This window comes from Dama dama, chromosome 4, assembly GCF_033118175.1.
Source record: "Dama dama isolate Ldn47 chromosome 4, ASM3311817v1, whole genome shotgun sequence".
Classification (NCBI taxonomy): domain Eukaryota; kingdom Metazoa; phylum Chordata; class Mammalia; order Artiodactyla; family Cervidae; genus Dama; species Dama dama.
Genome location: NC_083684.1, coordinates 58,483,003 through 58,495,104, shown reverse-complemented (window position 1 = coordinate 58,495,104; position 12,102 = coordinate 58,483,003). Strand labels below are relative to the sequence as shown.

Here is a 12,102-nt window from a genome sequence, read left to right as displayed (position 1 = left end):
TGAAAAGATCCTTTTTTCAGCTCCCTTTCTGCCTTTAACAACTTCCCTTTTCTACAGCTGAGTGGAGATCCTTTCTATGGCTAGATGGGATGTAGCCTGATGCATGAATCATTGAATAAAGCCAGTTTGATCTTTAAATTTACCGAGTTGGGACTTTGTGTTATTTAACAGATTTGGTGGCCGCAGCAGGACAAAGGAGATTTCTGATGGCTTTGAAGACAACAGGAAATATAGGTGTGGCACCCGTGAACCCTTTGAGCTGACTGTCTTTCTGGCCATTTCCGAGGACCCTGGGTGAGTTCTTCTTGGTTCTGAGTTCTGTTCTATTTGCGTCACGTTCCTGACCTAGTTGGCTTTCCAGTTAGTTTTCCCATTTGTCTGGAATCACTAGTTCCATGTCGGGAACAGCTGGTGACCACTGCAGTTTCCCATTTGTCTGGAAGGAACCTGCAATTCTCATTCTTTGGAGTCTGCTGGTTCAGTCCTTTCCCTAGTCCCCAGTTCCATGTTGGGAATTGGTCATGGTGTATACATGTATACATGTATACATTCTGGGTCAGGATGCAGTAACATCTCTTGGTTATCACCGATATATTAAGGTACATGTGTTTGCTTGTCTTGTTTTGAATCCATGAGGGCTGTTGCTAACTGGGACCTCAGAGGTCAAAAACTGCAAAAACTGATGGGTCTGAATGGAACAAGAACAGAGTTATGACAAGAAGGAATATAAATCCTAGCAGCACAAGACACGGTTACCGAATTTAAGCAATCCCTCCAATGTTGACCTTATTCCTATAGGATCCATGAGAAAATGTTTTCTGTGAGACTGAATCCATGTTCTTACAATGACAAGCAATCTTATTGTCTAGTACTACTCTGGCTAATGAAGTTAGGGCTTTTTGCTGGCAGGTTATGGCTTAAACCTGATCTTTTATGTTCTTTACAATCTGTCCTTGATATAGAAGAGAAAGAATTACAACAAAAATTCTCTAGTTTAACAGAGGTGCCCCCAAATCTATGGGTTATTTCTCTCTCTCTTTTTCTTTTCTTTTCTTTTTTTTTTTTTTGCATTTTAAGCTTTATTTATGAAACAGTGAGATCTTGTCTTTTATATTAGCATTTAATACTTAACGATAATTGATCTGTTTACTGTAACTTGCCTTCATAACTAAACCATTTTTGTTGTTTAGTCGCTAAGTTATGTCTGAGTCTTGTGACACCATGGAATGTAGTCCGCCAGGCTCCTCTGTTGCATAGGAATTTCCCAGGCAAGAATACTGAATCTATGGGCTATTTCTAATCCTGACTTTGGGAAAGCAAAAAGTGCAGAGCCGGTAAAATTTCTGACATATGTGGTTAGACCTCTTTCTAAACTGCCTCAATATTCATTAAAGCCTGAATCCATACAAGGCCTCACACCAACAATAGACAATCTAATCACCAAGGTTAATCATTTCCTGTACAAGCCCCTATAACACTGATCTGGATGATTAGAAAACCTAATGAGGACTTCCCTGGTGGTCCAGTGGTTAAGAGTCTGCCTGCCAGTGTGGGAGACACAGATTTGATCTCTGGTCCGGGAAGATCCCACGTGTCATGGGGCAACTAAGCCCGTGGGCCACACCTGCTGAGCCCCCCGCTCTAGAACCTGTGAGCTGCAACAAGAGAAGCTGCTGCTGCTAAGTCGCTTCAGTCTGTCCACCAGGCTCCGCCATCCCTGGGATTCTCCAGGCAAGAACACTAGAGTGGGTTGCCATTTCCTTCTCCAACAAAAGAAGCTACCACACCACAACTAGAGAGTGGCCCCAGCTCACCATTGCCAGAGCCTGCGCATAGCAGTGAGGACCCAGCACAGGGGGAAAAAAAATCTAATGGTTGGGAAGCTGTTTATAAGAGTTATTCCCCGCTTCCCAGTTGTTTCAAACACAAACATTCTTTTATCACTAATTCCACCAGGCTCAAAGTGGTTCACTGCTGTAGCTCTTTGCTTGGCTTTTTTCCCCCCCAGCATCCCTGTGGACCCCAACCGCCAACATCTATTTGCCTTTACTTGAAACAATCAACAATACACTTGGACATTCATGTGCCGAGGGTCCACGGAGACCCCTTCTTATTTCTCCCAAGTGCTCCACCAAGGTCTGAGCTCCCTCCACTTCCCCAGGAAATTGACCCTCTTACAATATATAGATGAATTCTTGCTGTGCTCAGTTCCCCAAGAGGCGTCCAGAAACGATTCTATTTATTTGCTGCAACGGTTAGTTGAAAAGAGACATGAAGTCTCTAATGCAACGTAACAACTATCTCTAGACACTGTTTATTACCTAGGTCATAATCGAAGTGCTGAAGGAATCCAATTGTCTCCCAAACAGATTAAGGTAACCCAAGAATTTCCTTGACCCACAACTAGGCAACAGCTTGGTGGATTTCTAATCCTGGCTGGCTACTGCAGATCCTAATTTTCCCCTCTATAAATTTACTAAGGGCTTCCTAGGTGGCGCCAGTGGTAAAGAACCCGCCTGCCAATGTAGGAGATGCAAGAGACGCGGGGTTTGAACCATGGGGTCGGCATGATTTCCCTGGAGGCGGAAATGGCAACCCACTCCAGTATTCTTGTCTGGAGAATTCTATGGATTGAGAAGCCTGGTGGGCTACAGTCAATGGCATCACGAAGAATCAGGCACAGCTGAGCAACTACCACTTTCAGACTTTCATTGCCTGCACACAAGTGGATTCAGTGGCTAGTGCCTACCCCAACTATAAGGCTATAACTAAAACTGTGCTCCACGGGGTTAACAGAAATTGGTGACTAACAAATTCTTGAGCTGGTCTTACAGAACAGCAACTAAGGAAATACCTTGTTTAAAAAAATAAACAAATCTCCACTTGTAACTTGCCTTCACTGACCAAGCTTGCCTTTTTTTTTTTTCATGCCTTAACCACCCCTATAGATAACACCACTGACCTATGGGTCACTATAGTCATGGGGGCTTAAGCTGTTTTTCAGGAACTTGGAGTCAGTTCTTGTCCTGTCCGAGTCAGTTGAGACTGATTGGGACGACCGGCCGTAAAACTGGGCCTTCACAAGTGTCCAACAGATGCCCTTTTGACATCAGAGGGGCAAAAACTCCAGTCTCGGAGTGCGCGGTGTGTGCTCAACCCTGTTCGACTCTTCGCGACTGTTTCCCTTCGGGCTTCTCTCTCTATGGGATTCTCTAGATAAGAATACTGGAGTGTGTTGCCATTTCCTCCTCCAGGGGATCTTCCCAACCCAAGGATCAAACCCTCCTCTCCTGCGTCTCCTGCATTGCAGGCGGATTCTTTACTGCTGGGCCATTGGGGAAGCCCCTCAGATTGTGCTAAAGCACCTCCATTTTTTAACATGCATCTCATGAAGAATTATGTATTAATAATTAGCATCTCATGTATTAACAATTCAGAGACATCTGTGCAGAATGCCAGTTACTTCACCTTTTCCTCTACCTCCAATCTCCTTTCCCCACGCTTATGACCACCTTAACTTTTTCACCCACAGATATTCCAAGTTCCTCACCTATGGGGGAGCAGGATTTATGGATTTGAGGTCTCGTTTGGCTGCTTTGTGAATAAACTTTTTCTGTTGCAAACCTTAGTGTCTCGGCCTTTGGCTTGCTTCACTGTGGGCAAATGAACCTGGTTCAGTAACGAATTTGGTGAGCCATCCCGGAGATAAAGGTCCAGATGGACTTTGCTGGTGATTCGTTGGCCCCTTGCTGACACTGAGAGTCTGTGGACAAGTCTGAGCAGCTGCCTGGTCCCTTTGTTTTAGGGACTGTCCCCTGGATATCCTTCACCATGGTGCCACTGAATTCAGAGCTCAGTTTTTTGTTTTTTTTTTTTTGCAGTAGAGATGTCTTTTGGCAGCAAGCAACCTTGTTAAAATATACCTGTGCCAGGGACTTCCCTGGTGGTACAGGGGTAAAGAATCCACTTGCCAGTGCAGCGTTCGCTGGTTCGATCCTTGGTCCAGGAAGATGCCACATGTCGTAGGGCAACTAAGCTGGTGTGCCACAAGTACTGAAGCCCGTGCACCCTAGAACCTGTGCTCCATGAGAAGAGAAGCCAGCGCCATGAGAAGCTTGCACACTGCAAACTTAGCGTAGCCCCTGCTTGCTGCAACGAGGCTTCCCTGGTAGCGCTAGTGGTAAAGAATCGGCCTGCTAATGCAGGAGCCATAGGAGACCTGGGTTTGATCCCTGGGTCGGGAAGATCCCCTGGAAGAGGGCCTGGGAACCCACTCCAGTATTCTTGCTTGGAGAATCCCATGGACAGAGGAGCCTGGCGGGCTATAGTCCATAGGATCACAAAGAGTAGGACATGGCTGAAGTGACTTAGCATGTTGCATCTAGAGAATGTCTGTGTGCAGCAACAAAGACCCAGTTCAGCCAAAAATAAATTAAAAAAAGAAAACTAAAAGCTTGTTATTAGGTTTAAAAAAAACTCTGCCTTCCAATGCAGGGGACTTGGGTTCTATCCCTGGTCAGGGAACCATGGCCACATGCCATGAGGCCACCAAGCCTGTGCATTGCAACTAGAGAAAACCCAAGAGCTGCCAAAAAAAAAAAAAGACCAGTTCATATTTTAGCTAAATGTGAAACCCTTTCTTCTCTTTACTCTGGCATTGGCCTAGCGAGATAATGCCCTCATCGTTATCTCCCAGGCCATTGCTAAGTGGAGCAACCTTTCAGACTGCTGAATTTGTCATCAAAAACTCACCTGTCTATGATTCGAGAGATCCCCGCTGATCCTTCCTGTGACCCACTTCTCTTCTATCCACAATGTCGTTGCAAACCATGATTGACTCCCCTTAGAAGTCTCAGCTGTTATGGCCAGAATATCCAGCGCCTTGTCTTTTCCTCTCTCTTGTTATGCCTGTGCTTACCCAATTACACAGGAATACCTATGTAACCCGCAGGAGGACATTGCAAGCCATTCCAGTATTCTTGCCTGGAGAATCCCAAGGACAGAGGAATCTGGTGGGCTACAGTCCATAGGGCCACAGAGTCGGACACAACTGAAGTGACTTAACACACACACACACACATACACACCTATGTAAATCTTTGTACACTTGCACCCACCACCTACTCATGATTATCTAGATCAGATCTATTCCCACTCACTAAACATTCTCACCAGCAGCTCCCATCTTTGCAAGGGATTTAAAATGACTCTGTTGCAGGCTAGATTTTCTTCCCGTATGCACTAAAAACCTAACTGACCTCTGGCTTGAATGGGTAAACACAGCCATGCCTTTGAATGGATCTATTTATAGTATCCGCATAAGGGGAATAATAGTCTGTCCTGCAACAAGTTTTGTCTTTGTCTGTAATGGTTATCATTCTCGTAGGGTGTGTGAATGCCTAGATGACTGGTGTACAGCTGGGTAATTCCTCTTAGATTATCTAACTGTGCCCCTAACTTTGTGGACAAAGGAATGAAGGCATTTCATTGATTGAATCCCCTTGACCTACACTGTCTAGTTAGAAAGGAACTACCAGGAGGCATTCATGATTCAAGGTTCACGTCCTTTGGCATGGCCCTACTTTTCCAGTTAGGATTAACTGTAAATGGGAATACGACTTCAAACATCTTAACTCTTGAAGATACTGTAATCTCCATTGCTAAGACCACAGCTGCCCAACAAAGGTCCTTAGACCCTGGTCAAGGTTGTTCCCGGTAACAGGACAGTCCTTGATTATCTTTTAGCTGAGTGAGGCGGTGTCTGTGGCCAACACCACCTGTTGTACCTGGGTTAACACTTTGGGGAAGCTGAAACTCAGGTACGTAAGATCATTGAGGAGGCCACCTGGCTTAAGAAGATCACTCTCTGGGCTTCCCAGGTGGCTCAGTGGTAAAGAATCTGCCACTAATGGACGAGACACAGGTTTGATCCCTGGTCTGGGAAGATCCCACATGCTTCAGAGCAACTGAGTCCATGTGCCAAAACTATCGACCCTACACTTTAGAGGTGGGGAACCCCAACTATTGAAGCCCATGCACCCTAGAGCCCATGCTTAGCAACAAGAGAAGCCCGTGCATTGCAACTAGAGTGTAGCCCCTACTTGCTGCAAGTAGAGAAAAGCCTGAGTAGCAACAAAGATCCAGTACAGCCAATAAATAAATAAATAAAATTATATAATATATAATATATTATAATATATAATGATCTTTATATATACATATAAAGATCATTCTTTTAGTGGAGTTTTTCTTTGACTTATTTGATTTGATTGGCTTGGGTCTTGATGATCACATCGCCAAAGTGCACTCTGAACACTAAGAAATATCCTGCTTATAAAAACCACAGTCATCTCCCTGGTACACTGTACTCTCTCATACTCTGTCAAAAGTTTTAATTGTGTGTTCATAGCCGATAATCACCAAATAAGCGTTCTCCCTGGGATATCAGAAAAGAAACAAAGAAAATGTCCAGCGTAAAAGATGTGAATCTGAAGTTGTGGCTGCGAGGATCACAGATTAAGCAAAAACATCAGGACTTGGGAATTTGGCACCAAGGATCAATAAGAGCTCAGAGAACTACAGAGCAGTAGCTTCGAGTGGCACTAATGCCTTAAGGTTTAATCATATCTCTCAGGCTGAGAATCTAATCAAAATTAGGGGATGGTTAAAAAGAAGACATGCATGCTCAATGGATTAGTCAAGTCCTACTCTTTTCGATGGAACTTTTTAGGCAAGACTACTGGAGTGGGTTGCCATTTCCTCTTCCAGGGAATCTTCCCAACCCAGGGATCAAACACAAGTCTCCGGCACTGAAGGCAGATTCTTTGCCATTGAGCCATTTGGGAAGCCCCCTTAAAAAGAAGATAGCAGGCTCAAAATGGAGTCACTTGTGCTCAACCCCATGCCAGGAAAACAAGACAATATCTAACCCAATTGTAGTCTCAGTCTCCAGGAATGTGACCTTTGACCAGTCAACCTAGAATTACCCGGTCAGTACCAGTGAGCTCATAGCCCAATAGATCCTTCCATTCCCATTAGGAGGGTTACTTTGTCTGAAAAAAAGGTGTTTTTTTTTTTTCTAATAACTTTTTTCCCCACCCTCTTTCCACCCATAAAAGACTTTTCTTTTGGGATTCCCTGGTGGTCCAGTGGCTAAGACTCTGTGCTCCCAATGTAGGGGGCCCAGGTTCAATCCCTGGTCTGGGAACTAGAGCCCACACGCCACAACTAAGAGTTTGCGTGCCACAGCTAAAGGATCCTGCTGTTATAACTAAGATCTGGCTAAGCCAAGCAAACAAATAAATATTAAACAAACAAACAAAAAAACTTTTCTTTTTACAGCTCCACGGAGCACCTTTCTGCTGGTGGATGGAATGTAGTTTGATTCATGAACTGTTGAGTAAGCCAAATTAATTTTTTAATTTACTTACCTGAATTTTACTTAACATCCCAAATAGGAACTCTGTGCCCAGTAAACAATCATTCCCTAACCCACGTCTATGGTCATGGAATTCCAGTTGAGCTATTTCAAATCCTGAAAGATGATTCTGTGAAAGTGCTGCACTCAATATGCCAGCAAATTTGGAATACTCAGCAGTGGCCACAGGACTGGAAAAGGTCAGTTTTCATTCCAATCCCAAAGAAAGGCAATCCCAAAAAATGCTCAAACTACCACACAATTGCACTCATCTCACACACTAGTAAAGTAATGCTCAAAATTCTCCAAGCCAGGCTTCAACAGTACGTGAACCGTGAATGTCCAGATGTTCAAGCTGGCTTTAGAAAAGGCAGAGGAACCAGAGATCAAATTGCCAACATCCATTGGATCATCAAAAAAGCAAGAGAGTTCCAGAAAAAACATCTACTGCTTTATTAACTATGCCAAAGCCTTTGACTCTGTGATCAGAACAAACTGTGGAAAATTCTTAAAGAGATGGGAATATCAGACCACCTGACCTGCCTCTTGAGAAATCTGTATACAAGTCAGGAAGCAACAGTTAGAACTAGACATGGAACAACAGACTGGTTCCAAATCGGGAAAGGAGTACATCAATGCTGTATATTGTCACCCTGCTTATTTAACTTATATGCAGAGAACATCATGAGAACTGCCGGACTGGATGAAGCACAAGCTGGAATCAAGATTGCTGGAAGAAATATCAGTAACCTCAGAGATGCAGATGACACCACCCTTATGGCAGAAAGCAAAGAAGAACTAAAGAGCCTGTTGATGAAAGTGAAAGAGGAGAGTGAAAAACTTGGCTTAAAACTCAACATTCAGAAAACTAAGATCATGGCATCTGGTCCCATCACTTTATGGCAAATAGATGGGGAAATAATGGAAACAGTGATAGATTTTATTTATTTATTTATTTTTGACTCCAAAATCACTGCAAATGGTGACTGCAGCCATCAAATTAAAAGATGCTTGCTTCTTGGAAGAAAAGTTATGACCAACATAGACAGCATATTGAAAAGTAGAGACATTATTTTGCCAACAAAAATCTGTCTAGTCAAAGCTGTGGTTTTTCTAGTAGTCATGTATGGATGTGAGAGTTGGACTATAAAGAAAGCTCAGCACTGAAGAACTGATGCTTTTGAACTGTGGTGTTGGAGAAGACTCTTGAGAGTCCCTTGGACAGCAAGGAGATCCAAACAGTCCATCCTAAAGGAGATCAGTCCTGAATATTCATTGGAAGGACTGATGCTGAAGCTAAAACTCCAATACTTTGCCCACCTGATGTGAAGAGCTGACTCATCTGAAAAGGCCCTGATGCCGGGAAGGACTGACAGCAGGAGGAGAAGGGGATGACAGAGGATGAGATGGCTGGATGGCATCACTGACTCAATGGACATGAGTTTGAGTAAACTCCGGGAGTTGGTGATGGGCAGGGAGGTCTGGTGTGCTGCAGTCCATGGGGTCGAAAAGAGTTGGATATGACTGAGCGCCTGAACTGAACTGTATGTCTATGTAACCTTTATTCTTCTTTCTGTCTTGATTAATTTGCATATTTCAGATGCATTATATAAGAGAAATTATACCTATTTGTCCTTTGATGTCTGTTTTATTTCACTGAGTATAATGTTTTCGTGCTTGTGCATGCTGCAGGATGTATCAACATTCTGATCCTTTTCCAGGCTGAATACTCTTTCATTGTATGTATATACCACATTCTGTTTGTTCATTCATCTGGGTTGCTTCCACCTCCTTGGCTATTGTGACTAATGCTACCATGAACATTCGTGTGCAAGTATCTGTTTGAGTGAGTCCCTGCTTTCGATTCTTTTGGGTATATTCCTAGAAGTGGAGTTGCCAGATCATACAGTAATTCTATATGTAACCATTTATTTATTCATTTTTGGCCACACCACATGGCATGTGGAATCTTAGTTCCCTGACTGGGGATCGAACCCTTAGCTCCTGCATTGGAAGTGTGGAGAGACTGCCTTGGCTAGAACCTTCTGCCCACTCTGGAGGCTGCAACTGAGAGATCCTGGGACCTGACAAAGGCAGCAAAACGTAAGACTTCTTTTCTGTTTCCTGGGCCCCTGCATGTGGTCTGATCAAGCCCAGCCGTACAAGTCTCTACTGTATTTCTCCCTTCTAAATTTACATTAGCTGGAGAAAACATTTGTGTGAACTAACTCTTGGAGTCTAGTGACTTTTGTGATTATTGTCTTTTTCTGGGTTTTGGGCTTCCCAGGTGGTGCAGTGATAAAGAATCCGCCTGCCAATACAGAGGACGTGGGTTCCATCCCTGGGTCGGGAAGATCCCCTGGAGGAGGGCGTGGCGACCTACTCCAGTATTCTTGTCTGGAGAATTCCATGGACAGAGGAGCCTGGCGGGCTACAGTCCATGGGGTTGCAAAGAGTCAGATACAACTGAGTGATTAAACAACACCTTTGAAAATTCTACCCATCAATGGTGAGATAAGGGATGCTTTGATTTGGAAAAACATTTATGTTTTTAAAAGACTTTAGAGACTTCTCATCCTAAATAAATGCCCTGTTGGAACCAAGATCAAACTGATAGAAGGAAGCAAAAGAGCATCCTGGCTAGCCTTAGGGACTCCTTCAACAAGATTGAAAAAAAACAGAAGTCAGACTTAGAACAAAAACCTACAGTCCCCATAAATATCCCCTTTCCACTCTCCCACATGCCTCTTCATACCCAACTCCCTATCCCTGACCCCCCAGAAGGTCTTCTGGATCTCTGGGTCCCTGCTTCAAATCCATCTCCCCAAAATCTAGCCTCACCTCCCCAGTAAATACCTTTAATTTCTAAAACTACCCCAGCTTCCCCAGAAAATCCCTCAAACACACAGCTGCCAGGATTAACTTCCCTTTCCCTGAAAGAATCCAAAGAACACCTGGGCCTGATCTCTGGACCGGGGGTTATAGGTTATTTACATAAATGCTGATATTGAGGAGGAAAACTTTAGAGGCTTCAGTACTGGACTTGCCATCTCTGGTAATCAGGAGCTTTGTAATCAAAATCCATCAGCGTCAGGCTTTCCCAGGCAAAGGGCTGGTCAGACGTTCCTGGACTCAGACTTCCCTGGTGGTCCAGTGGTTAAGAATCCCCCTGCAAATACAGGAGACATTGGTTTGATCCCTGGTCTGGGAAGATCCCACGTGCCATAGAGCAACTAAGACTGTGCACCACAACTCCTGAGCCCGGGTGCCTAGAACCTGTGCTCCGAAACTAGAGAAGCCACTGCAACGGGAAGCCCGTGCACCACAGTGAAGAGTAGCTCCCACTCCCTGTAACTAGAGAAAAGCCTTCAGGCAGCAAAGAAGCCTCAGTGCAGCCATAAATAAACAAACAGAGAAAACGTAAGATTATGCTTGGGGTAAACCAGAGCTAATAAATAAATAAACGTATCCTGGACGGGGATGTCCCTGGTGGTCCAGTGGCAAAGACTCCATGCTCCCAATGCAGGGGCGAGGGTTCGATCTCTGGTCAGGGAACTAGATCTCACATGCTGAAACTAAGACCTGTCTCAGCCAAAAAAAAAAAAAAAAAATAGAAATATCCTGGATTCCACTAGAAAGAGTCCATGTTCCCTGGACACCAGCAGATCTTTTAAACTTCCACTTCCAGAAGATCCTCCCAAATGCTGAGAGGAGCTAGAAACGTTAGTGGCCATACATAACCCTGCTTAGAGGGGGCAGCTTGTAAGATGTGTTCTTTCCATTGATGATGATACTATGGTGGTGGTTTAGTCGCTCAGTCATGTCCGACTCTTGCAATTTGGTGGACGATCGCCCGTCAGGCACCTCTGTCCGTGGCACTTTTCAGGCAAGAATACTGGAGTGGTTTGCCATTTCCTTCTCCAGGGGATCTTCCCAACCCAGGAATTGAACCTGGGTCTCCTGCACTGCAGGCAGATTCTTCACCGACTGAGCTACCAGGGAAGGCCCGCTGATGATACTAAAGCCATATGCCAATAGCTCCTGCAGAAAACTCCCCACACCGGGGAAACTGGTGACCAGAACCCTTCCCAGGTGCTCCAGCAAATGGCCAGGAAATGACCCGAGTGGAGCCTGAAGTTCCAGGTCTGATCGGAGTGATGCTAAAGGGTTTTCCTCCAAAGGTAAACTGGTCCCAGGTTGAACTGTGTGCTCAGAAAGAAGAGCATCCCCAAATCTCTGTGGAAGTTGTTACACAGACCTTTCAAAGACACAATGCATCAAACTCAGATGCCCCAGAACACGTCTGCTTTAGTTGGAAATCTCCCTAACATGTGTGTGTGTTAGCACACGTGTGTGTACTCAATTGTATCCGCCTCTTTGCAACCCTATGGACTATAGCGTGCCAGGCTCATCTGTCCATGGAATTCTCCAGGCAAGAATACTAGAGTGGGTTGCCATGCCCTCCTCCAGGGGACCTTCCCTACCTAGGGATGGGCAGATTCTTTACTGTCTGAGCAAATCCAAAATAGCGCAATTGGCCAGGATGGACAGGCTCTCAGTGTTATTACAGAAACTGCTTCTCAGTTCTTTTACAACAGCCTTCAGGAAAGCAGGAGGAAAAAGCAGTTAAAATCAACGGTCCCTGCCTTTGTCCCAAGACAATTGTACATTCTGTAAAAAGCTGG

The 12,102-nt window shown here is 44.6% G+C and overlaps 1 long non-coding RNA gene across 1 annotated transcript in view; it reads right to left on the bottom strand.

Annotated features, from left to right (window-relative positions):
* Positions 1 to 10,247: 10,247 nt before the first annotated feature.
* Positions 10,248 to 12,102, bottom strand: part of LOC133054525 (uncharacterized) — a 28,146-nt gene continuing 26,291 nt past the window's right edge. The window contains exon 3 of the long non-coding RNA XR_009692474.1: positions 10,248 to 10,586. This is a non-coding gene — a long non-coding RNA (uncharacterized LOC133054525). The remainder of the gene's footprint in view (positions 10,587 to 12,102) is intronic.